This window comes from Geotrypetes seraphini, chromosome 16 (assembly GCF_902459505.1).
Source record: "Geotrypetes seraphini chromosome 16, aGeoSer1.1, whole genome shotgun sequence".
NCBI lineage: Eukaryota > Metazoa > Chordata > Amphibia > Gymnophiona > Dermophiidae > Geotrypetes > Geotrypetes seraphini.
In genome coordinates this window covers 16,959,408-16,984,505 of record NC_047099.1, presented here as the reverse complement: position 1 = coordinate 16,984,505, position 25,098 = coordinate 16,959,408, and the positions used below count along the sequence as shown (strand labels likewise).

At 39.3% G+C, this 25,098-nt stretch overlaps 1 pseudogene; it reads left to right on the top strand.

The window, feature by feature from the left end:
* The first annotated feature begins 514 nt into the window (after positions 1–514).
* Positions 515–24,884, top strand: LOC117349747 (annotated as a pseudogene).
* Positions 24,885–25,098: the final 214 nt, after the last annotated feature.

The following is a 25,098-nucleotide window of genomic DNA, read 5'->3' as shown; positions in this document are numbered from 1 at the left end:
TGTACTCTTGTACGGTACTTATGTCTATTCTATTATTAAAAATAAATGCTTTGTTGCTGTCTTCAGAGCATACACAGGAGGGGAACATCGTGGAAACATTATTGCCTTGTGTTTCACCAGACTTCTATGCAGATGATGGTGAGTTGTTTGCCTGCTGTTTGCAAGTTGTGGGTGTTGGGTTAATATTTCTTTGTATTTTTATTTTAACCATTTTTTTTTTTTTTTTTTAAACCTTGGGGTTTTTTTTCCTTTTTAGAACATTCTCAATTGACCAACCTTGGGAATCAAGTTCTGGCCACCATGCATGATGGGGAAGATGGAACAGTGGACCATACAGTATTCACCCAACAATCATGCCCTTTATTTCCTCGACCAGCCCTGCCCAGTGTCCCCTCGAGGGCAAGGCAGAGCCTAGGGACAGGGAGTGTGAGGGCCCATGGGGACAAGCAAACTCGGGACGCACGTATTGAAATCCTGCAGTCTGCTGTGGCTGATCAGGAGAGGTGGAATAACGATGCGCAGAATGTTTGCTGAGGGTGAACAAGCAATGTCTCAGAATATTGCTAGCTTTACCACTGTGATGCAGGCACAAACTAATGCAATGCTTGATCTCCATAGGCAGGACCAGGATCTCCAGAGGCAGACTCATGCGCTGATAAATGTGGTTGTGGAGCAACAGAGGCAGAGCCAGAGTATGTTGAAGGAGCTCGTAAGACAAAGTGAGGCTTGGCAGACCTTAATGCAGTCCCGCACTGTGACCCCCACTTGTACTCCACAAGCGTCAGTAGGTATGTTACTCAATTTGTTTACCTTTTTGGGATTTTTTTCTGTTTCGGTATATGTGCCAGGCTATGATGACAATATGTGCAATGCTTGATCTCCACAGGTTTCAACCGTACGCTTTATACTGTAGGTCCAGCAGCAGAACCTCCTATGGCTCCCTGTGCTTCACCCTGTATGGCACCTAAAGTTTCTTCCAGCCCAATCATAAATGGTGAGTGTCCTACCTGTTTGATGTTAAGCACTCCCCTACCTCCACTTCATTATATCTGCGTACACCGTTCCTCATTTCAATTTTTCCTTAGAAGGTGTGAAACATGCTAATCTGTCCGCTGATTTATATACACAGGTTTGAACCCTATGGCTTTCCCATGCATCCACCACTAGGGCATAACCCTTATGTTCAAGCCCTATCATACGTAGTAAGTAACATGCATGTGCAAGATGTTTTAACTCCCACACTCCTTCATTGTTATTTCTCCATTCCTGTATGGCGATATACTAATCTGTACATTGCTTTTTCTCCACAGGTTCAAACCATGTTTATAGTTTGGGCCCACCTGCACAACCACCCCTGGCTCTGCATGCGTCACCCACTATGGCACCTCTGGTTTCTTCAAGCCCCATCACATGTGGTAAGTAACCATAGATGTGCAAGATCTTCAACCACTACCCTCTTCTAGCTTAAGTGTCCCCCATTCCTAATTGTGATTTATCCTTTGTAGGTGTCCAAGATAACAGTGCTTCTTGACGGGCAGCACACAGTATCATGGGTGGTCATCTCCATCATACGCGGGTAAGTTTTAATTTGTATGGGTTTCTTGTAAATATTGGAATTGAGGTGCTGTCCCAATCTATCAAGTATGCTCAGTCCTGGCTCCCATAGCTCTTTGATATTCAGCCAGAAAAATTTACATTTTACCTCCCAGCTTGGGAGAAGGAGTTGATTCTGATTGTGTTATCAGTTCACCACATGAAGCTGATAACCTTGATCCCAGCGATGACTCCACAGGACAGTCCTTCTACAATAACACAGAAAAGCAAGCTGTCCCTACCTACAAACATGTCGAACAGAACTCAGAGAAATTTGTGGTTGGTTTTTGCCCAGAGTTTTTTTGGGGGGAAGGGGGGAATTAGTTGCTTGTAAGATACTCATACTCCCCCCCCCCCATTATTTTTTTCATTTTATTGTTAATGTACAGGCGTTTAGAAATTACCTGTAAATTACCTATGGGGTAATGGGGCTCTTTTCAGCATCACGTATCCCTCCTGCTGGCCCATGCTTGCCTTCCCTGGCCTTAATCTAGAACTTGCAGCTTTTGTGAGAAGCGTCCAGCACTTCCTTTTGAGTTATGAGAAGGAAGCTATACCCTTCTCTTGCTTTTTTTTAATTTTAATTCTTTATTCATTTTAAAACTGACAAACAAGTGATTAATATTAGAACATTACATTACTAATAAAATATACATCACTTGACATTCTTATACATATAATCCATTAAAATAGAAATTATAACCCTTTCCCCCCCACCCAACAATTCTTCAATGAAAATTTTCATAATACATACAGAAATCCAATCATTAAATAAAAATATTAATCATCCAATTTCCCCCCTCCCCCCAATAAAATATATGTATCCATCAGAAAAGAAAACGATGTTCATTCATTACAATAATTCTCTAACGGCCCCCAGATCTTTATAAAGTTGTTATAATTACCTTTCTGTACAGCAATTGCACATTTTAAAAATGTGACAAAGTGAATTCCACCAAAAAGAATAATTAAGATTTGTATAATTTTTCCAATTAGCCGTAATGTGCTGAATTGCCACCCCTGTCATTATTAATTGAAGTTTGTTATTATAAGATGAAATTTGACTTTTTTTCCTCATAGCCATGCCAAACAGAATAGTATCATAACTTCCTTTTGAGTTATGAGAAGGAAGCTATACCCTTCTCTTGCTTTTTTTTAATTTTAATTCTTTATTCATTTTAAAACTGACAAACAAGTGATTAATATTAGAACATTACATTACTAATAAAATATACATCACTTGACATTCTTATACATATAATCCATTAAAATAGAAATTATAACCCTTTCCCCCCACCCAACAATTCTTCAATGAAAATTTTCATAATACATACAGAAATCCAATCATTAAATAAAAATATTAATCATCCAATTTCCCCCCTCCCCCCAATAAAATATATGTATCCATCAGAAAAGAAAACGATGTTCATTCATTACAATAATTCTCTAACGGCCCCCAGATCTTTATAAAGTTGTTATAATTACCTTTCTGTACAGCAATTGCACATTTTAAAAATGTGACAAAGTGAATTCCACCAAAAAGAATAATTAAGATTTGTATAATTTTTCCAATTAGCCGTAATGTGCTGAATTGCCACCCCTGTCATTATTAATTGAAGTTTGTTATTATAAGATGAAATTTGACTTTTTTTCCTCATAGCCATGCCAAACAGAATAGTATCATAAGACAGAGCAACATGATTTTCAAGTAAACGGTTAACCTGCGTCCAAATTGAATTCCAAAATAATTTAATACAGGGACAGTAAAAAAGTAAATGATCCAATGTCCCTATTTCCAGATTACAATGCCAGCATTTATTAGACTTAGATCTATTTAACTTTTGCAAATGAACTGGGGTCCAAAAAGCTCTATGCAACAAAAAGAACCAAGTTTGCCTCATAGATGCTGACATTGTACATCTCATTCTCCAAGACCAAATTCGTGGCCATTGAGATGCAGAAATTTGCATCTCCAAATGTCTCTAAGACCATTTTTTGTTTTTTTTATTCACATATCCAGATAATAATTTATACCACAAAGCGAAATCCCAGGAAATCCGCTTGAAAACAAAGGAACTTCAGACTATATTGATTATTCAGATTTTTCCATTCAGGGAACCCTACCTGAATAGTTATTTAGAGTTCGAATGCCTGCAATGATCCAGGTTTTCCATAAGATTTTAGATCCGCCAATTTGAATCTTGGAATTAATCCATGAAGATTGATTTGTAGATTTACTTATTGGAATAGGTGTTAAATTGCTAATATATCTCAATGTTTTCCATGTATCTGATAAAATTCTATTCTCCTTGTATCTTCTAGGTATTCTAATACTGGGCACATGAACCAAATTTAAGGGAAACAAGAGACGCCATTCTAAATAAAGCCAATCCGGTGCATTCTCAAAGAGTTCTGGGAGGATCCAATACATATCTTGACGTAAAATATAGGCTTGATGATACCTATAAAAATTAGGAAAATTTACCCCACCCTCCTCAATTGGTTTTTGAAGAGATACTAAAGCAATTCTATGCATTTTACCTTGCCAAAGAAATTTCATAAGGATACCGTTAAGTTTTTTTATAAAAGGACCCATGAAAAAAGATTGGTATCGTACTCATTTGTAGTTTGAACTCTCCCCCACCAAGAAATATATAATGGATTCCATTGCTCACACAACTCTGTAACTCTTTTTAATAGAAGTTTATTGGGGGGCGTGGCTTGGAGCCGCATTAAGATGGTCGGGTTATAGCGCGGCTCCTTCATAACCGGTTAATGATCTGTGAAAAATAAGTTACGGAACTTAAAATTTTTGATTGAAATTGAGCTTTTGGAATATAGGATGGCATCGTCAAAACATTTGAAGGGAAAGATGGCTAGTACAAGTGCAGGATGCGCTAAAAGATCGAAAACAGAGCCGTTGGTTCCCTCAACAGTTCCGTTGCCGGGAGATGACAGTTGCGATATTGTGGCTGAACTCAGGCAGATAAAAGAAATTGTTTTAAACAATTCAAAGAAGATTCAAGAGGCTATAGATGAAGTGGCTAGCCTCACAAGGCAGTGGCAGTTCTGGATGTAAAAGTGGATCAAATTGAAAAAAGAACTGAGGCAAATGAGTCTGAAATTCGGCAGTTAAAGCAGGATAAAAAAGTAATTGAAAGCCTGTCAAGAGATCTTGAGGATTGTGTTAACCGTAGTAAACGGAACAATTTGAGGGTTATTGGTTTGCCGGAAGGCATTGAAAAAAATGATCCAGTCCTGTTTTTGGATAATTTTTTGCCGAAGATTCTGCCATTGAAATTCAAATTTCCTATAGAGTTTGAAAGAGCCCATAGAATTCCAGCTAAAAGATCAGAAAAGTAGCAGGGGCCGCGTCCCTTAATATTTAAGCTATTGAAGTTTCAGCAGGTTACAGAGATCCTTAGGCTGGCAAAAGAAAATCGCAATTTAAAATGCCAGGACTTAAAAATTTTCATTGTGCCTGATTTTGCCAGAGCCACGGCACAGAAAAGGAAAAAGCTGCTGGAGCTGAGACCAAGATTGAAATCTCTTGGGATGAGATATGGACTGATATATCCAGCCATAATGAGAGTCACATATGAGAACAGGATTCTAAATTTTGAAGATCCGATGAAATTGAGTGAATTTTTGGAGAATTGTGAACATCAGATATCTATGTAGTCTACCTTTATATATAAATAATTTTAAAAAGAAAGGTATGAAGCTCTGGTGAATGAGCATTCTAAACTGACCTTTTTACTGGATACAGAAGACAGCATTCTCTGCTATGGTGTGATTTGCTTCAGTTTATAAAAAAGTGATTGGATTATATATGACAGACAGAAATGTAAATGAAACAGATCTGCTTGCAGAAAAGTTAGTGCTGGTGAATCGGGAGTTTGATGGACAGTCATATAAGTTTGTGATATTATTTGCAGACATCAAAAACTGAGGCTTTTGAAGTGATTGAGACATGGCAGCGTGTGAGGATACCAAAATGGAACAGTCTAAGGAGGATCTGGAGCAGGATAGACTGAGAGGAATTAAGAATATGACAGCGAAGGAAGGAATCAGAACATGAAGCTTATGAAGAAACATGAGTATGGAAGTTTATGAAGGAACCAGAGCATGGAAGTTTATGAAAAACTCAAAATATGATAGCTTATTAAGAAATGGAATATGAAAGTTTATGAAGAATATAGAACGTGGCAATTTATGAAAGATTTCAGAGTATGGATACTTATTAAAGGATTGGATGGTGATAATAATTAAAATAGATGGTTCTTCTGTGAAATTTCTCAGAAGAATTTAAATGTGTGAGATGCTGTATTTTCTTAAAATTTAGGAAAGAAAAGATATGAAGTTTAGATGTGCATAACTATTGCATATAAATTTCCTGGGTTGTGATACTACAGGAAAAGATAATATATTGTACATTCGGGGTATATATAAGTTATGATATGATGCTAAAAAGTGTCTGAGAAGTTGAGTTAATGGAGATCTGAGTTACTTATACTGTGGTTGCAGTTTGGGTGGCTTTGAAAGTTCATATTTAATATTAATGTATTATTTTATTACACAATATAAAATCTATGTGCAGAATATAAATATAATTTTAAGTTAAACTGTGCTCAATCATTAAATCAAGGTGAATTGGGCTTAGGAAAGTATGGATGTTGGTTTTATGTGGGTATGGAATGGTATTTTGTGTTAGGAGAATGATTTTTAAAGATGGAAAGTTTTTAATTAATCTATTTTTGGGTTAATTGGGTATTTGTAACAGTTCCTATTAATGTCCCATAGTATTGCATATAAGGAAATAGTGTTGATAATATGAAAGTTTGAGATTTGGTTGGGAAAATAAACTAATATTCTTAATGAAGTAATTTTCAAATGATAAAGTAATCAGTTTTAATTGGGGTGGATTGAATATAGTTAGCTTATGAATTTTAAAGATTTTGATGTAAAAGTTATTGGCCTGTGGGAGTTGCTTGTCACTTGCTACCATATGCGTGTTTCTAAGCTTTCACTTTTATTTAGGGGGGGATGGGAGGAGATAGGGTGGGGAGGAGGGAAAGGGGATTTGGGAAGGGGATATGTGTTTTTTCAGATTCTGAATTTGAGGAAAGTGTAAATTTTAATTGGTTACATTATAATGTTTTTATTGAAAGATTAATGAAAGTATATTTTATACAGTAATGCAATGACGCTTAAATATTTTCATTAAATGTAAATGGTCTAAACCATCCGATTAAGAGGAAAAAAACACTCTTATTTTTAAAGAATCAGAATGCGGATATATGTTTTATCCAAGAGTCTCATCTGTCTGCTGAGGAATCTAAGAAGCTGGAGGGGAACTGAGTGAAGCATTGCTTCTTTGCCCCTGCGGTAAAGAAAAAAGCTGGTGTTGCTATTTTGGTTAACAAAAAATGTAATGCAGTGTTTAATTTAATTGCTTTTGATCCCTTAGGAAGATGGGTGCATGTTAACATGAGTATGGGTAATACTACTTTGGCGCTCTTCAATGTATATGCCCCTAATTCGAAACAAATAGAGTTTTGTAAGTCTCTACAACAATTGATTTTGCCACTGGCTGCTTCTAAATTAGTAGTGGTGGGAGATTTTAATGCTGTGATAGATCCTTTAATGGTTAAAAAACCTAGCAAAATTATAAAGTCATAAGAACATAAGCAGTGCCTCCGCTGGGTCAGACCTCAGGTCCATCTTGCCCAGCAGTCCGCTCCCGCGGCAGCCCGAACAGGTCACGGCCTGTCTGAGACACCAGAAGGGGCCCCCTTGCCACCTTGGTTTCCCATTGAGTTTTATCTTCCCATCGAAGTCCTAACCCTCCGGTCTTGCACATGCACGACCTGGTCGGATTTCTATACTTATTACTTGGTTTGCTTTCTATACCTGTGTTACATCCCAGCACCTCTCTCAGTATCCCACGATCCCCCTATCCCTCAGGAATCCGTCCAATCCCTGTTTGAATCCCTGTACCGTACTCTGCCTGATCACTTCCTCCGGTAGCGCATTCCAAGTGTCCACGACCCTTTGGGTGAAGAAAAACTTCCTTGCATTTGTTCTGAACCTATCTCCCTTCAGTTTCTCCGAATGCCCCCTCGTGCCTGTTGACCCCTTCAGCCTGAAGAATCTGTCCCTATCCACCCTCTCTATGCCCCTCATGATCTTGAAGGTCTCTATCATATCTCCCCTGAGCCTCCTTTTTTCCAGAGAGAAGAGCCCCAGCCTATCCAACCTCTCGGCATATGGGCAGTGTTCCAGCCCTCTTACCAGTTTCGTTGCTCTCCTTTGGACTCTCTCAAGCACTGCCATGTCCTTCTTGAGGTACGGCGACCAATATTGAACGCAGTATTCCAGATGTGGACGCACCATAGCTCTATACAATGGCATGATGACTTCCCGCGTCCTGGTTGTTATGCCCCTCTTTATGATGCCCAGCATTCTGTTGGCTTTTTTCGAGGCTGCTGCGCACTGTGCAGATGGCTTCAGTGATGCATCTACCAGCACACCCAAGTCTCTCTCAAGACTGCTGTCTCCCAATAATGCCCCCCCCAATTTGTATTTGAACAGAGGGTTCTTTTTACCTATATGCATGACCTTGCATTTTTCCACGTTAAAGCGCATTTGCCATTTGTTTGCCCAGTCTTCCAGCTTGTCCAGGTCCCTTTGCAGGTCCTCACACTCCTCCCTAGACCTAACTCTGCCGCACAGTTTGGTATCGTCTGCAAATTTTATAACCTCGCACTTTGCCTCTTTTTCCAGGTCATTGATAAATATGTTGAAGAGTAACGGCCCTAGCACCGATCCCTGTGGCACACCGCTCGTGACTCCCCGCCAGTCAGAGTATTGTCCCTTTACTCCGACCCTCTGCAGTCTACCCGACAACCAGTGCTCGATCCATCTGTGCACATCCCCTCCCACCCCGTGGTTCCACAGTTTCCTAAGCAGCCTTTCATGTGGCACCTTGTCGAAAGCCTTTTGAAAATCAAGGTAAATGATGTCTATAGGTTCCCCATTGTCCACCCGACTGCTTATTCCCTCAAAGAAGTGCAGAAGGTTCGTTAAGCATGACCTTCCCTTACAGAATCCATGCTGGCTTGTTCTCAGTAGGCCATATCTCTCGATATGCTCGCAAATACCATCCTTGATCATAGCTTCCACCATCTTCCCTATAATTGAAGTCAGGCTCACCGGCCTGTAGTTTCCGGGGTCACCCCTCAATCCCTTCTTGAAGATAGGTGTGACATTCGCCAATTTCCAGTCCTCTGGTACCTCTCCAGTTTTCAAGGATAGGTTGCAAACATGCTGGATTGTGCCCGCTATTTCTTGTCTTAGTTCTTTCAGAACCCTTGGGTGGATCCCGTCCGGGCCCGGCGATTTGCCGCATTTTAACCTGTCTATCTGCTTGAGGACATCCTCCTTACTTACCTCTATGTGTTCTAATTTTTCAGCCTGTTCCCCACTCATGAGCTCCTCTGAGTCTGGTATATTAGATGTGTCTTCTCTCGTGAAAACCGACGAGAAGAACGTGTTCAACCTCTCAGCTACCTCTTTATCCTCCTTGATCACTCCCTTCCTATCCCCATCGTCCAACGGCCCCACCTCCTCTCTCGCTGGTCGCTTCCCCTTTACGTAACTGAAGAATGCCTTGAAGTTTTTCGCCTCCCTGGCCAGCCCCTCTTCATATTTCCCTTTTGCTTTTCTAACCTCTCGGTGGCATTCCTTTTGGCATTTCCTGTGCGCCTGGTGATTTTCCTCCGTTGGGTCCTTTTTCCATCTCCGGAAGGACACTTTCTTGTCGTTTATTGCCCTCTTTACTTCTGTTGAGATCCAAACCGGGTCCTTTGACCGCTTGTTCTTTCCGCCTTTCCTGAAACTTGGGATGTACATTCTTTGTGCTTCCTGCAGGGTGTCCCTGAATAGGGTCCAGGCGCTTCCTACAGTCTCCATCTTAAGGACGTTTTTGAGCTTCCTCCCCACCATTTCCCTCATAGCAACATAGTTCCCTTTCCTGAAGTTGAGCGCAGTTGTTGCGGTCCTCTTTACTGTGGGTGTCCCCCTTTCTAATGTGAATCGGATCGCGTTGTGGTCACTGTTGCCTAGTGGTCCTCCCAGTTCTACCCCTCTTGCAGGCCCCCCTAATCTGTTTAAGATGAGGTCAAGAGTAGCACTCCCTCGTGTTGGTTCCTCCATGAAGCAGTCCCTCACAGCTTCTACAAATCCTGTTTCCTTAGTGCAGTTGGAGTGACCCGTACTCCAGTCAATCCCCGGGTAGTTGAAGTCCTCCATCACTGTTACACTTCCAGTCCTGCATTCTTGTCTCAGTTCAGCTTCCAAGTCGTGTCCGATTTCCTCCGGCGTACCAGGTGGGCGATAGTACAGCCCCAGTTTTATGCCTGTACCCTTGTTTCCCGGCAATTTGACCCATAGCGATTCCAGCCCCTCTGCCTTCTTTGCCATATCCATCCCGACCGAGTAGATAGAGTCCTTTATATATAGTGCTATGCCTCCCCCCTTCTTGTGGGTCCTGTCCCTCTTGTAGAGCTTGTACCCTGGCAGCACCACATCCCATTGATTCTCCTCTGTCCACCATGTTTCTGTAATTCCAATTATATCCAGGTCCTCCCCCTTGGCTACGACCTCTAGTTCACCCATCTTGGCCATGAGGCTTCTTGCATTGGCGTATAAGCACCGCAGGTCCTGTCGTTTTTGCTCCACCTCCGTATTTACCTGGGCCGCCTCCCCTTGAATTTCGGGCAGTTCTCCTGTTCCCTGTGCTTCTGCTTTGCCCTTAGCCTTTACTCTCGCAGCTTTCGGTTTCCCCACATTTCCGCCACCCCTCTCCCCAGCTTCTCCTCTGGGTTTTCTAGCCCTACCGGTCTCCTCCTGGGCTATCATCCCTTGAGGCTCTGTTTGATCCCCCTCGCCTTGTGGCACCCCTATATTGCCCTCAGTTTTCGCCCTCGTGCCACCCAGTCCCCCTGTGTCTCTATGCCCCTTAGTCTCTTCCCAGCAAGCTCCCTTTACCTGGTGTTTCCCTCGCTGTCTGATCATAAGATTCACCGGTCTCTCTACTTCCTCCTTGCAGTCAGCCCGTTCAGCATCTGTTCTGGATACTGTTGTCCGAAGCGTCAACATCAGATCAGCTGTCGGCTTTCCCCCTCTCCTCAGTTTAAAGCCCTCTCGATCTCCTTCCTCACATTTGCTGCCAGTAGTCTAGTTCCCGCTGTGCTCAGGTGCAGGCCGTCTCGCTGGTAGAGCTTGCTCTTTCCCCAGAAGGACGTCCAGTTCCTTACAAAGTGGAAGCCCTCCTCCTGGCACCATCTCCTCAACCATGCATTCACAGCCTGGAGGTCTGCCTGCCTCTTTGCATCTGCTCTCGGTACAGGCAGGATCTCTGAGAATGCTATCCTCCGGGTACTCCGCTTCAGCTTTCGTCCCAGGGCCCTGAACTGGTCAGTCAGTGTGGCCATGCTGAAGTTCCTCCGGCTCACATCATTCGTTCCGATGTGGATTATCACTGCAGTCTCCTCTGTCTCTGCTCCGTCCAGGATCCTCTCGATCCTATCAGTGACATCTCGTGTCTTGGCCCCTGGGAGACAAGTCACCAGCCGGTCCTCCCTTCCTCCAGCTACGTGACTATCTACCTCTCTCAAGATCGAGTCTCCCACCACAATAGCAGACTTCCCTTTCCTCAGCAACCTCCTCTGTCTCAGGTCTGTGTCCTCAGTGTAATGTGGTGTCTCTCCCTCGGGGTCCCGGTGGGTCACGGTCTCCTCCTCTTGCGTGATTCCTCCGCTAGGTCCTTCCCCGGTGTCGCCTTGTGGATCCTGGGTCTCGTCTGCCAACATATGTCTGTGCAGCTGATGGTCCTGTTCCTCCACCTTCCTCCTATAGGCCTCCTCGATGAATCTCTCGAGGTCCCTCACCTGGTCCACCATGGGGTCTGCTCCGTCTGTGTCCTTGGTTGACTAGTTCGTCTCCTCTGTGTTGCTCAGTCCCTCGAGTTCCTGGACCTTGTCATTAGGTTTGGATAATTTTGTACAGTCTTCCAATTTAAAAGATTTATGGCGTATTCTTCATTTTAATGATCGAGAATTTTCTTTTTGTTCCCATGTTCATAAATCATTTTCAAGAATTGATTATGTTTTTATTTCAGATCATTTAGTACATCAAGTAACACAAGCCTCCATTGATCCTATCATTTTGTCTGATCATTGGGGGGGGGTTGAATTTAATGTTTTTGATCAAGATAAGAGTAGGCCAATATGGAGATTTGATAATGCATTGCTTGCAGATCAAAAATTTTGTGATGAATTTCAATTAAAGATAGATGAATATTTTCAAATTAATAATACAGAGGAAATTTCTATGGAAACTTTATGGGATGCTTTTAAGGTAACTATAAGAGAACAAATTATTTCGTATTCAACTCATGTTAAGAACCAAATAAAAAAATAATTTTTTAGTTTAGAACAAGAAATAAAACTTTTAGAAGCAAAATTGATTAATAAATGGGAGCAATCCATTTTGCAAGCTCTTTTAAAAATTAAATGTAAGTACAATGAGATTTCTTCTAAGTTAATTAGAAATATTTTTTCGCAGCAAGTTCTGTATTATGGAAGCTCTAAAAAGGCGGGAAGTTTATTGGCTAATTATCTTAAAGTAAAGAAATGGAAAACAAAAATTAGTATAATTAAAGATGAAAAAGGAGATACACATTCTCAAATTGGTCCTATTTTAAAACAATTTTTAAAGTTTTATAAAGCCCTTTATTCTTCTGAGCCTTATTTGGATAGGGAAAAAGATGGCTTTGAATTTTTGAATTTAATTGAGGGTCCAAAAGTTTAGAACACTATAACACTAAAAGAATTACAAACAGCATTGAAGTCTCTTAGAGTTGGGACCGCTCTAGGTGGTGATGGTTATACTGTAGAGTTCTATAAGTCTTTTCAAATTACTTTGTTGCCCCATTTATTAATTTTATATTTGACCCAACTGAATAAAGGTTGTATTACAGGTACTATGGCAGAATCTATAACTATTGTTTTTCCGAAGCCAACTAAAGATGCCACTTTGGTTTCAAATTACAGACCTATTTCTTTAATTAATGTTGATGGAAAATTATTGGCTAAACTTTTAGCCTTACGTTTGAAAAAGGCTTTTCCTTACGTAATTGGATGCACCAAATGGGTTTTGTTGCTCAGAGACACACTCTTCTAACAATACTAGATTGGCACTCCAGATGCTATATTTAACAAAGGACCTAAAAGATCCGGCCTTCTCTGTATCTTTAGATGCGGAGAAGGCTTTTGATCGGGTAGAATGGGCCTTTATGTACCAGGCTATTGAATGGTTTAGTATGGGTTCAGGATTTATACAAATGATTCAAGCGTTGTAGAGGTCCCCTGTTGCTAGATTATATATTAATAATAATTTTTCAGAATCTTTTAAGTTGCAAAGGGAGGTTAGACAAGGTTGTCCTTTGTCTCCTTTGCTTTTTGATATAGTACTTGAACCCTTGTTATTAGCTATTCAACAGGTAAGGGAGATACAGGGCATTCCATATTCTGGAAAAGAATATAAGGTATCTGCTTATGCAGATGATATACTACTTCATTTGAGGAATCCTGAAACAACCATTCCATGTTTGCTTGATTTGATTGAAAAGTTTGGGAAATTCTCAGGATATAAAATAAATTGGAATAAGTCAGAAATTCTTCCTTTAAATGTGCACTGTATAAAAGGTTTATTTGATTCTTTTCCTTTTATTTGGAAGGAGGAAGGAATAAAATATTTAGATATTTGGATAAAAAACACATTTGAAGAGACAATGAGAGTGAATGAAAAAACTTTATTACAAAAAGTTACAGAATTGTATGAACAATGGAATCCATTGCATTTGTCTTGGTGGGGAAGAGTCCAAACTGTAAAGATGATGATATTGCCTGTGGTTTGTTACCAAATGGGTATGATACCAGTTTTTTTTTCAGGGATCTTTTTATAAAAAGTTAAACAGTATTTTGTCTAAATTTATTTGGCTGGGTAAAAGAGTAAGAATTGCTTTAGTGTCCTTACAAAAGCCAATTGCGGAGGGTGGGATAAATTTTCCAAATTTTTATCAATCCTATATCTTGCGCCAAGGTATGTATTGGGTCCTCCCAGAACTCATGGAAAAGCTACCTGATTGGTTATGGTTAGAATGGCAGCTCATGTTTCCTATTAGGCTTCGTCATCTTCTCAGTATTAAAATGCCTAGGTTGCGGAAAAACAATAAGATATTAATGGACACATGGAAAACTTTGAGATATGTTAATAATTTAACACCTCTTACAATTCAAAAATCTACATATCAAAATATCTGGCTAAACTCCAGGATCCAAATAGGCAGTTTTAAGATTATCTGGAAGAATTGGATTAAAGCAGGTATACGAACCTTAAATGATGTTATATCTGATGGTAAACTGCTAGAGTTTTCACAGTTGCAAATAAAATTTGGTCTTGATAAAAAACAAAGTTATAAATGGTTGCAACTGAAGCAGGCTATTCAGGCAGGGTTCCCTGAATGGAAATCTCTTAATAATCAATTTAGTTTAGATTTCCTATGCTTTCAGGCAGACTTCTTGGGTCACCAAGCTGCACAGTGGTATAAATTATTATCTGGCTATATAAATAAGAAACCAAAAACTGGACTTAGAGATATTTGGAGCATTGAGATTAAGCATCAAATCAAAGCATCTCAATGGTGTGACCAGGCAGACACGATGCCTGCCAGGGTCCCTGTTAGTTCAGGAAAAAAAGTAAAAATGAAAACCCGAGGTGGAATCAGGAAGGTGCATGTAAATCCTGAGACTGATAGTTTATCCTGTGACCACCAGAGGGAGTCTGATTTATTTGATGAAGAATTGGGTGATTCATCTCCGAGCCACCACCGGGGGAGCCCAAGAGGTCCCAGCTACTCTGCTGACTCAACTAGAGTAGGGCGTTGCCCCAAGGTATTTAAACCTGCAGTTGAGAACAGACAGGGAAGCCAGCTAGGGAGGAGGTTTAAGCCTTTTCTCCCTAGGGAGTCCCCGGGGCCAAGCAGGAGCAACCAGCCTATTCCCATGGAGCTGTTAGAAGCTGGACAAGCTGAGGAGCTGCTATTTCCAGAAGAACAGCCCATGGAGTGTGAGGAAAGTCTGTCAGAGTATGCTCCTGATGTTTCTGAAGCCATGCAGGTAGACTGGGTCTCTACCTGAAAATAGTGAGTTGTGATTTTTTGCTCTGGACTGTTTGGGACTATTTTTGTTTTGGTAAGCTGGGAGTGTGTATTGTTTGGGAGAGGTTTTGCTATCATCCTGGGCGGGAATTTTGAAAGCCTGTATTGAGGCCTTTCGTTTGCAAAACCTGACACTCTCCTTTCCTGGCAGTGCTCTGAACTGGCCAGAGGCTTTATTAGAACTTTGGGCACTAGAGCTATGGAACAAGTGCCATGAACTGTATTTGTGCTTTTTGAAACTGCCTGCTTGGGAGCAGTCAGTACTAGCTCTGTGGAGAACTGAATCCTCAGGCACAGCTGAGACTAAGTTAATGCTGAGAGCAAGCCTTGAACTTTATTTTGTGCTGTTTTAGTTGCTTGCTTCTTTTGGTATTTTTGTTTTGAGGCTGTTTGAAGTTCTGACAATTTTTCTGCTACATTAATGATCTACTTACCTTTGTGAAGGAAGGAATAAAATGGAATGATTCTCCTATGAACTACAATTGTTGTAGCTGTGATTTATGGTTCCTGTTTAAAGTCCAATCCTGCAAGGTGACTCCATTTTGGGTCACACGTCAGTGTGCTATTTTGTGGTATCCACTGGGAGTGCTATTGAGCCCTGTCCGGGGCTACAGTGGGCTACAATGGCCACGTATTTGGTTCTGGAGGTTGAGGTGTACAATGTCTGCTTCTATGAGACAAACATGGATTTTCCTGTTGCATAGAGCACTCTGGACCCCTGTTCGTTTACAAAAATTGGATTGCTCTAGGTCTAATAGATGTTGGCATTGTAACCTTGAAGCTGGAACTTTAGATCACTTGTTTTATTGCCAATTCATTAAAAATTTTTGGATCTCTATTTGGGATCAAATAAATCATTTAATGGAAAATTATGTAGCATTATACGACACAATTATATTTGGCATGCTGATGAGAGCTAAGCCTCAAATATCTGCTAATAATAATAAGCTTTTGATGATATTGACAGGAGTTGCCATTCAACAAATAACGTATAACTGGAAAGATTGTTACAAGGCTGAATTATTGTTTCTGGTGGAATTCAGTATGTCATGTGTTTAAAATGGAAAGAGCATTGGCAGTTCAAAAAGGTTACTATAAGAAATTTAAGGATGTGTGGGGGCCATTTTTAAATTATTATAATGAATAATTTACACTTTTCCCAATTTTAATTCTTACATATGGATGGGGGGGGTGGATGTCTATTAATAATATATATGAATGATAAGATAATATATTCATGTGGTATATTTTTTTGTTGTTGTTGTATATGGACGTGGGAGGGGGGTGGGAGATATATCTTTTTGTTGTATAATATGGTAGATTTTCAAGTGATATTGTATTATATATTGTTTAATATTTGCTGTACACTTGTGAATTATAAAATGAATAAAGAATTAAAAAAATAAATAAATAAAAGTTTTTCATTCTCTTTAACTGTATCATCTAAATTATTTTTAATCATAATACCTAAATACTTTAAGCCATCTTCTTTCCATACAAATGGAAAAGAATCAAATAATCCTTTAGAACAATACACATTTAAAGGAAGAATTTCAGACTTACTCCAATTTATTTTGTAACTTGAAAATTTTCCAAATGTATCAATCAATTCTAGCAAACAGGGAATAGTAGTTTCTGGATTTCTCAAATAGAGCATAATATCATCTGCATATGCTGAAACTTTATATTCCCAATCAGAATGAGTAATACCCTGTATCCCCTTTGCTTGATGAATGGCTAATAACAAGGGTTCTAATACATCAAACAACAAAGCCTTGTCTAACTCCCCTCTGCAAGTTAAATTTCTCTGACAAATTATTATTAATATTCAATCTTGCAGAAGGGGAGCTATATAATGATTTAACCATTTGTATAAATCCAGACCTATACCAAACCAATCTAATGCTTGATACATAAAATTCCATTCAACTGTATCAAAAGCTTTCTCTGCATCCAAGGATACAGAAAAGGCTGGATCATTCATATTTTTGGTTAAATTTAGCATATAGAACGCTAATCTAGAGTTATTAGCAACAAGTCCTGTTTGGTGCATATCAATAATATAAGGGAGAGCCTTGGCTAAGCGCAAAGCCAATATCTTAGCCAAAAGTTTACCATCTACATTTATTAAAGAGATAGCCTGTAGTTTGAAACCAAAGTAGGATCTCTATTTGGCTAAGGCAAAACAATAGTTAATGATTCTGCCATAGTACCTGTAATACAACCCTTAGTAAGTTGTGACTGATAAAATTTAACAAATGAGGTAAAAGAAGAATTTGGAATGCTTTATAAAATTTTACTGTAAAACCATCACCACCTGGAGCAGATCCAACTCTAAGAATATTTCAACGCTGTTTCTAATTGTTTTCGAGATATCGGCATTTCTAAACTTCTTTTTATATGAACCGGAATCTTAGGTCCAATAATTAAATTTAAAAATTCTAATCCATCCTTTTCCCTGTCCGCATAAGGCTCGGAAGAATACAGATCTTTATAAAAAGTTAGAAATTGATTTAATATTTTCTCAATCTGATTTTGTATAACTCCTTTATCATCCTTAATTGTCATAATGTTATTCCTTCTTTTTTTAGCTTTAAGAAAACTTGCCAATAGTCTTCCCGCCTTATTAGAATTTCAATAATACAATGCTTGTTTGGAGAAAATATCTTTCCTAATTAATTTTGAAGATAGTTCATTATATTTACCTTTTATTTTTAAAAGATCCTGCAACGTATTATGTTCCCATATGTTAATCAATTTAGATTCCAAAATTTTCATTTCTTTTTCCAATTCTGAAAATTGTTTTTTAAATTGTTTTCTAATATAAGCAGAATAAGAGATGATAGAGCCTCTCATGGTAGCCTTAAAGGCATCCCATAAATTTTCCATAGAACTATCCTCTGATAAACATAAAAAATTCACTAATTTGTGATTTACAATCCTCGATAAATTTTGTATCTGCAAGCATTGTATTATCAAATCTCCAAACAGGTTTCTTTATATTCCTGTTGATCTATTTGAAGTTCAATCCATATACCCACATGATCAGATAAAATGATTGAATCTATGGAAGCTTTAAGCACTTGAACTAATTGAGTTGAAATAAAAATATAATCTATTCTGGAAAAAGACTTATGAACCTGTGAACAAAAAGAAAAGTCTTGTTCATTAAAATGAAGAATACGCCAAATATCTTTTAAATCACATGAATGAGCCAAATTAGCTAACCCTAAAGATTTTATATTTTTACATAGCTTTTTATCTAATAATGGATCCATAACAGCGTTAAAATCTCCAGCCACAACTAATTTAGAAGCAGCCAGTGGGAGCAACAATCTCTGTAATGTTTTTAAAAATTCCTGTTGATTCAAATTAGGGGCATACACATTAAACAAAGTCAAAGTAGTATTTCCCATACTCATTTCTATGTGTACCCATCTGCCTTGAGGATCTGAACTTCCCAAATGAAAAGTGGCATTACATTTTTTATTAATAAGTATAGCTACACCTGCTTTTTTCCCAACGGCAGGAGCATAAAAACAATGCTTCACCCATCCCCCTTCCAATTTCTTAGATTCAGTCAAATTAAGATGGGTCTCTTGTATGTAACAAACATCCGCATACTGCTTTTTCAGAAAGGATAACACTTTTTTTCTTTTGATCTGGTGATTTAGGCCATTCACATTAAGTGAAAAAATGTTAAAAGCCATCATAATATATAAAACTAAAGTGATTCTTTAAAGACAAGTAATCAAAAAAATTATAAGTTTTTCCAAAATGAACACAATTTTCCTGAAAATAATCTCATAAACCATAACCTGTTTCCAAATTAATCTTCCTAAACCCTCCCTTCCCTCTACTCTCATCCCTCAAATCAATCCATTTCTTCCCACTCAACCTCCCCAGATCTATAAAACCCTCCCTTCTCCCTCCCAAACCCCCCCCCCCCACACACACAATGACTGTCCTAGAACACACATTGAGGTAAGCAAACACTAAACCTCTCCCCCCGGCAACTCAAACTTACTTTATTATATTATCATTTCTTAAAATTATTATAAATAATATAAACATTCTTAATTTGCTAAAAAAAAAAATTTTAATTTAAAAATTCATATACACCCCCTTATCATTATATAAAAATCCTCCCATTTACCCTATAAGAAAACAGATAACCCAAATATCTTTAATTTATCAAATCACAAATTCATCTGAACAAGATATCACCCTAACTGTAAATCCCTAATATGCAAATAAATCTAAAAATTATATAAATTACATATAAAATACTATACCCCAGAAATCAATAAATATTAAAAATAAACTCCATTAATTGAAGTTAAAAATATCAATTATATCATCCAGTAAAATTTTTAATCTCATAAGAAAATAAAACCTCCCATATAATAATAATTTATCAAATCAGAAATCCATCTAAACAAAGGTAGCACCCTATCCTTTAAAAATCTCTAATATATAAATTTATTAAAATTATACAAATTTATTGTTAAGAAAAGGATCTTTCAAACTTAAAAGAATAAAATATACAAATAAATGCAAATTGACTACTGAGAGACATTACACTGTTATAAATAAAATCAAAAATTTTAACATAAGTAACTAGCCACCAGAAAGAAAAATCTTCAGTACATTTGATAAAATATGTCATTCCACATGAGCCTTCCAATATTAAATTGATCCTTTATAATTCAAATTTTTATTAGCTTTGGCCAATTTTAAAATTTCTAAAGCCTGTTGAAAACGTAGAACTTTAAAAATCAGTGATCTTGGGCCAGTCTGGTTAGCTGAGCGTTTTACAGGGATTCTGTGTGCCCATTCTATTTCTAGCTGCCATTTAGAATTTAACTGAAGCAGCTTAGGCAGTAATGTCTCTAAACATTGTACTGCATCTCCACCTTCCAAATTCTCAGCTAAACCCAGAAGTCTTATATTTTTCCTCTTTTCTCTATTTTCCATATCAATAAGTTGATTTTTCAGTAACTCCACAGCCTGTCTCTCAGTTTCACATTTTTCTGTTATAGCTTCCACCTGCTCAACTCTATGTTCAATCACCAGCATTCTCTGATCCACTATCTGCATCTGTTGTTTTAGGATGACAACTTCCTCCTTTACCTCCATGATTTTATTGGTATTATCCTGTATCATCAGCTGTATTTTAAACAATTCCGCCAAAATAACTGCCTTTCCTAGCACATCCTCTTCATCACTCGGGATCGGCACCTTTGTTGGAGTCAGCTGAGTAATTTTTGATCGTTTAGTAGTCACACCCGACATACTCGGCTTCTCAGCTTTCCCCTGCCGCGTTGTTGCCATCTCCAAATGACTTTACAGTGCTTTTTATGAAAGGGACAAGGTCCATGAAACTCTTTTCTTTCAATTTGTTGCCAGGGCTTGAGGAGCTCCGCGGTTAAGCTACCATCTTGCGCGCTCTAAGCCACACCCCTTCTCTTGCACAATCTGCTTTACACACAAGTTGAAGGAGAATTTTAAAGAAGTTGCTGATTGCTAGAGAGTGGTGTAACTTCAAGAAAATTCTTATAGCTGGTCACTGCCCAGTCTCTCTTAAAGTAGCTAATATTCTCTGTTGTCCAAATCCATGTTCCTTATATATCTGTGCACTTTTAGTGGTTTGCCAGTCAGTAGATGTTTGTTTATCTCTGGTTAGGTGTACAGTGTTTACATGGCTGGCAGACAGTTCTGCTCTAAGCACTACCGGGAGTTTGCCATGTTGCATCAGAACCTAAAGCGTGAATTTACCAACTTCACATTCCCTCGTCTGCAGGAGCTTAGAGGGAGCACGCATGTATGCTTGCTGCCTTTTGGAGCTCTCCTCAGCTTGCCTTTGCTACTTTTCTCTTGCAGTGTGTTCGATAAGAGTTATTGGGAAGAGCGATATCATGCAGGAATTCCTTTCAGAGTCAGATGAGGTAAGAACCCTTCCTAAACTGCTGGGCGTGGGGGAGGACCTAGTGGCTAGTGTGGCCTACAAACCTGAGGAACTGAGTTTGATTCCCAAGGCAGCTCCTTGTGACTCTGGGCAAGTCAATGAATCCTTTATGGCCCCAGGTACAAAAAGAAGTATGTAAACCACTTTGATTGTAACCAGATAAAGTCTCATTCTCTTTCCCCTTCCCCTAAACTGCTCAAATGCTTGCTAAAACTCAACCATCACCTAATGTTTTTCAGTGCTTCTCTTCTAGCTCAGAGATACAAATGCATTTGTGTAGTATGCAGTATGTCTAGGAGTCTCTATACTGGAATAACCGTGGGTGGTGTGGGGCAGAACTGAATATTTCTTTGCCTTAGGTTTTTGAGTTTCCATCCTTTATGTGACTTTATGAATCTTTGCTGCTTCCTTTTCCCTAGAATGGTGTTTCTGATGTGGAACTCCGAGTAGCATTACCTGATAAAAGGACAGTTACTATCCGGGTGAAAAAGAACAGTACTACAGACCAAGTGTATCAGATAAGCTTGGAAGCCTGCTGGGTTACTGCTGGTAGGGGTCAGTACAATTTGTGTAACTAGTATTCTGAAGAAAGTCTTGGAGAAGTGTGAGAGGGAAGGCCTTGTTCCAGAAATAAAATATTCCTGAGGGAAGAAGTGGCATGTGTGTGCATTTCCTGTCATGTGAAGCACTCACAGATTGTTCCTTGCTCTGACATCCACAGGCTTCATTGCTTCCCTTTGCTTTCTCCGCAGGCTGTGGCGGATAAAGTTGAAATGGATGTCATCACTGCAAATTACTTTGCCTTATTTGAAGTGATCAATCACTCCCTTGGTGAGTGAACCACCTCGTTTATGGTGCCAAGGGCTCTCGTCAGCCCTTGCTGGATCCAGGGTGTGACAGTGCTGAGATAACATTTAGCCTCTCTTTAAAATAAATGCATCATTGCGATCAGATTCTCCCTCCACTGCTGGGGATGCTTTTTCAGAGATGAGGAGGAGACACTTGGAAGATCTGCGCCTGTCCCCTCTCTCCACTGGGCTTCTTGTTTGGTATTGAGCAGGACGGTCCCATGCCTCCAGCTCTCTCAGCCTTGTTTTGTTTTTGTCTGCCTCTGTGAATCTTGCTCTGTGTGATCTGCTTTTTTTCAGTACATAAGCTGGCCACAAATGAGTTCCCTCATAAAGTGTATGTACAGAATTACGTCAGCGGTGCCTGGGACCTGCCTCACTATCTGCAAGTGGCTCTTCACTACTGAGGAAGAGACACTGCTCAATGACAACAACCTTGTGCTAACCTACTTCTTCCATCAGGTATGTGCTCCCTTATTCCAGCTGCAATGTACATCCGTGTTCAGACTGACTTGTTCTTCAACTGCTTCCATTTTGCTTTCTCATGTCCAGGCTTTGGACGATGTGAAGAAAGGTTACATCAAAGCAGAGGAGAAGTCCTATGAGCTGCAGAAACTGGCGGAGCAGAAGAAGATGGTCATGGTAAATTGTACTCTCACGGTTTCATTTCATTGAGGGTTCCCCTCTATTTCCCACCTTGTTTAATATCTATATCTCTTCCCTAGGCCACCTACTACAAAAGCTAAACCTAACTTACTACATATACGCGGATGATATCTCTATTTTAATTCCAGTGACTAATATGACCAGTGCCACCTCAAAACACATCTCCCACATCATGACTGAAATTGAACAATGGACTATCAATTTTAAACGGAAACTCAACTCAGAAAAGATGAAAATTTTCTTGGCAAGCCCTAAGGACAAATTCATCACAACATCAATACATCTAAACGGTCACGATCACCCCATAACAAAAACTATAAAAATACTAGGAGTCACCCTAGATACCCATCTGACCTTGATCGAACATACAAACTCGGTGACAAAAAAGTGCTTCTCCACACTTTGGAAATTAAAAACCATAAAAAAATACTTCGACCCCCTATCTTTTAGACTTCTGGTACAGTCGCTGATTCTATCTACCCTGGACTATTGTAATATCATTTATGTGGGTTTACCTAAAAAAAACGTGAGAAAATTAAAAATAGTTCAAAACACATCCGTCCGCCTAATATTCGGTCTAAGGAAAAAAGACCATGTCAGTCCCTTCTACAAACTGCTGCATTGGTTACCAATTGAGGCTCGAATATTATTTAAATTCTCTTGCTTTTGCTATAAACTGGTGTGGGGAATGGCCCCCAACTATCTACTACCTCATTTCAAATTTTTCTCCCCCACAAGGATAACCAGAAACCACAACCTCTTTGCCTACCCGAAGATTACAGGCTGCAGATACCGAACCTTTCTAGACAGAACATTCAAGTTTCAAGCTGGTAGGCAGCAAACTTGGTTAGGCTACCTCATTGATGGCGCCAGGTTGACATATGGCGCTTTTCGGAAAGAACTAAAGACCACCCTGTTCAACAAATTTATTTCATAGCCAGTTCTTCCTCTTCCCTTTTTCTTAAAGTTACCACTCATCATACTTGAATACACTTTTTCCCCTCTCACGGTACTTTTTGTACTTCGTATTCTTTACTGCTCAATGGCTTCTTCACCATTTGTATTCTGCTATTCGCTCATTTTACATTTCTATTCTAACATGTTTAAAACTTTATTGTAACCTATGTTTAGTCTGCACCATGTAATCACAGGCCGCTCTGTGACCTCTTCTCCATTTGTATGTTGTAATCGCTGTATGTACAGCTATTCTTCACTGTGAACCGCCTAGAAGTCGCAAGATTATGGCGGTATAGAAAAATAAAGTTATTATTATTATTGAAAGGAGAGTATAGATGTGCACATACATTATGTTTTCTATTGACTCAAAGCATAAGAGCTGGGCATGGTAGTATGAGGGATACTTGACTAGTGTATTAGTAAAATGATCGGGTCCTAAGAAATCAGATCGAGGCTCTGAAATACCGAACCTTATACAGTGACCTTATACACAGGACCTTATACAGTGACATCAATCAGTAGTTCTCAGTCTTTCTCTGCTAATAGGAGTATATAAATCAGCAATGGTCTGGAGAGACTCGAGGAAAGTAACTTAGCAAGTAAGGTCTAATTTCTCCTTAATTCTTGTTCTCATTTTTATGTATTAGAGCAGCATTTCCATCCCTGTCTTGAAGTTAGGCCTAAGTATAGAGAATGACACGGTGACAAATTTTTCCCTGTCCCCGCCCCCATTCCTGCAAACTCCATCTTCATCTGAACAAGCCTCAAACACTTTAAAATAATAAGTGTTTGAGGCTTGTGCGGTTTCAGGAATGGGTCAGGGATAGCGACAAAACTTGCGGGGATAGGGAAATTGATTCCTGCCTAAGTGCTCTGCTTTTGGGATCTCTAATGAATGTACATAGATTTGCATATATCATGAGATTTTCTTAAACTGGGTCTCTGAATGCTTAGTGTGGCAATCCTGACTGGCTAAGTGCACTTCTAGGAAAGGATTGGGAAACTTGCATTAGGGTGCAGACTTGCCTGTGGCTTCATGCCTTATTGAATCTTTGATTCTTAGTGCCTAAGATTGGGTTCAGCTCCACCTCTATACGTTGCTGTATTAGTGAAACTTTTCTCATTGTGATAGTTTATTGCTTTTTTAAATTGCTATACATCGCCTTGGGTGAATCTCTTCATAAAGGCACTTAATAAATCCCAATAACTAAAATTTTGTGTTGACATAAACTGGGTGACCTAAATGCATTAACTTGGCAATTTCTCCCTTCTGACTTATCAGGGCTGCCTCCCCAGCTCCCAAGGTGATAGCCATTCTCTATGTATCACTGGGCAGGACAAAGAGACTCAGAGGACACATTAGTCTTTGTTCCTGAAATTCTTTTTCCTATTAAGGTGGGGTTTTCCCCCCCTGGTTTTCTAGTATTTTAATATGCTGAGGACCTGTGAAGGCTACAATGAGATAATTTTCCCCCACTGCTTCTGTGACTTATGACGAAAGGGCCATGTGATCACAGCTGTCAGTATCAAGAACTTTAAACTCCATGCCTGCACAGAGGAAGGATAGCTGGAGGTGAGCAGCTGGGACCAGGCTCAGGGAACAATGTGCATACTGTTAGAAAGGTATTGCCCTATTATAACCAGCTGTGCTACACCTCTGCATAAATGGGGTTTGTTTCTCATCTAACCACACCCTAACGCTCTGCTGTGAGTTTCTATGAGCCTGGGTCCCTGCACACTCTGGGCTAGATGCACAAAACACAGATGTTAAGACTGTGAAT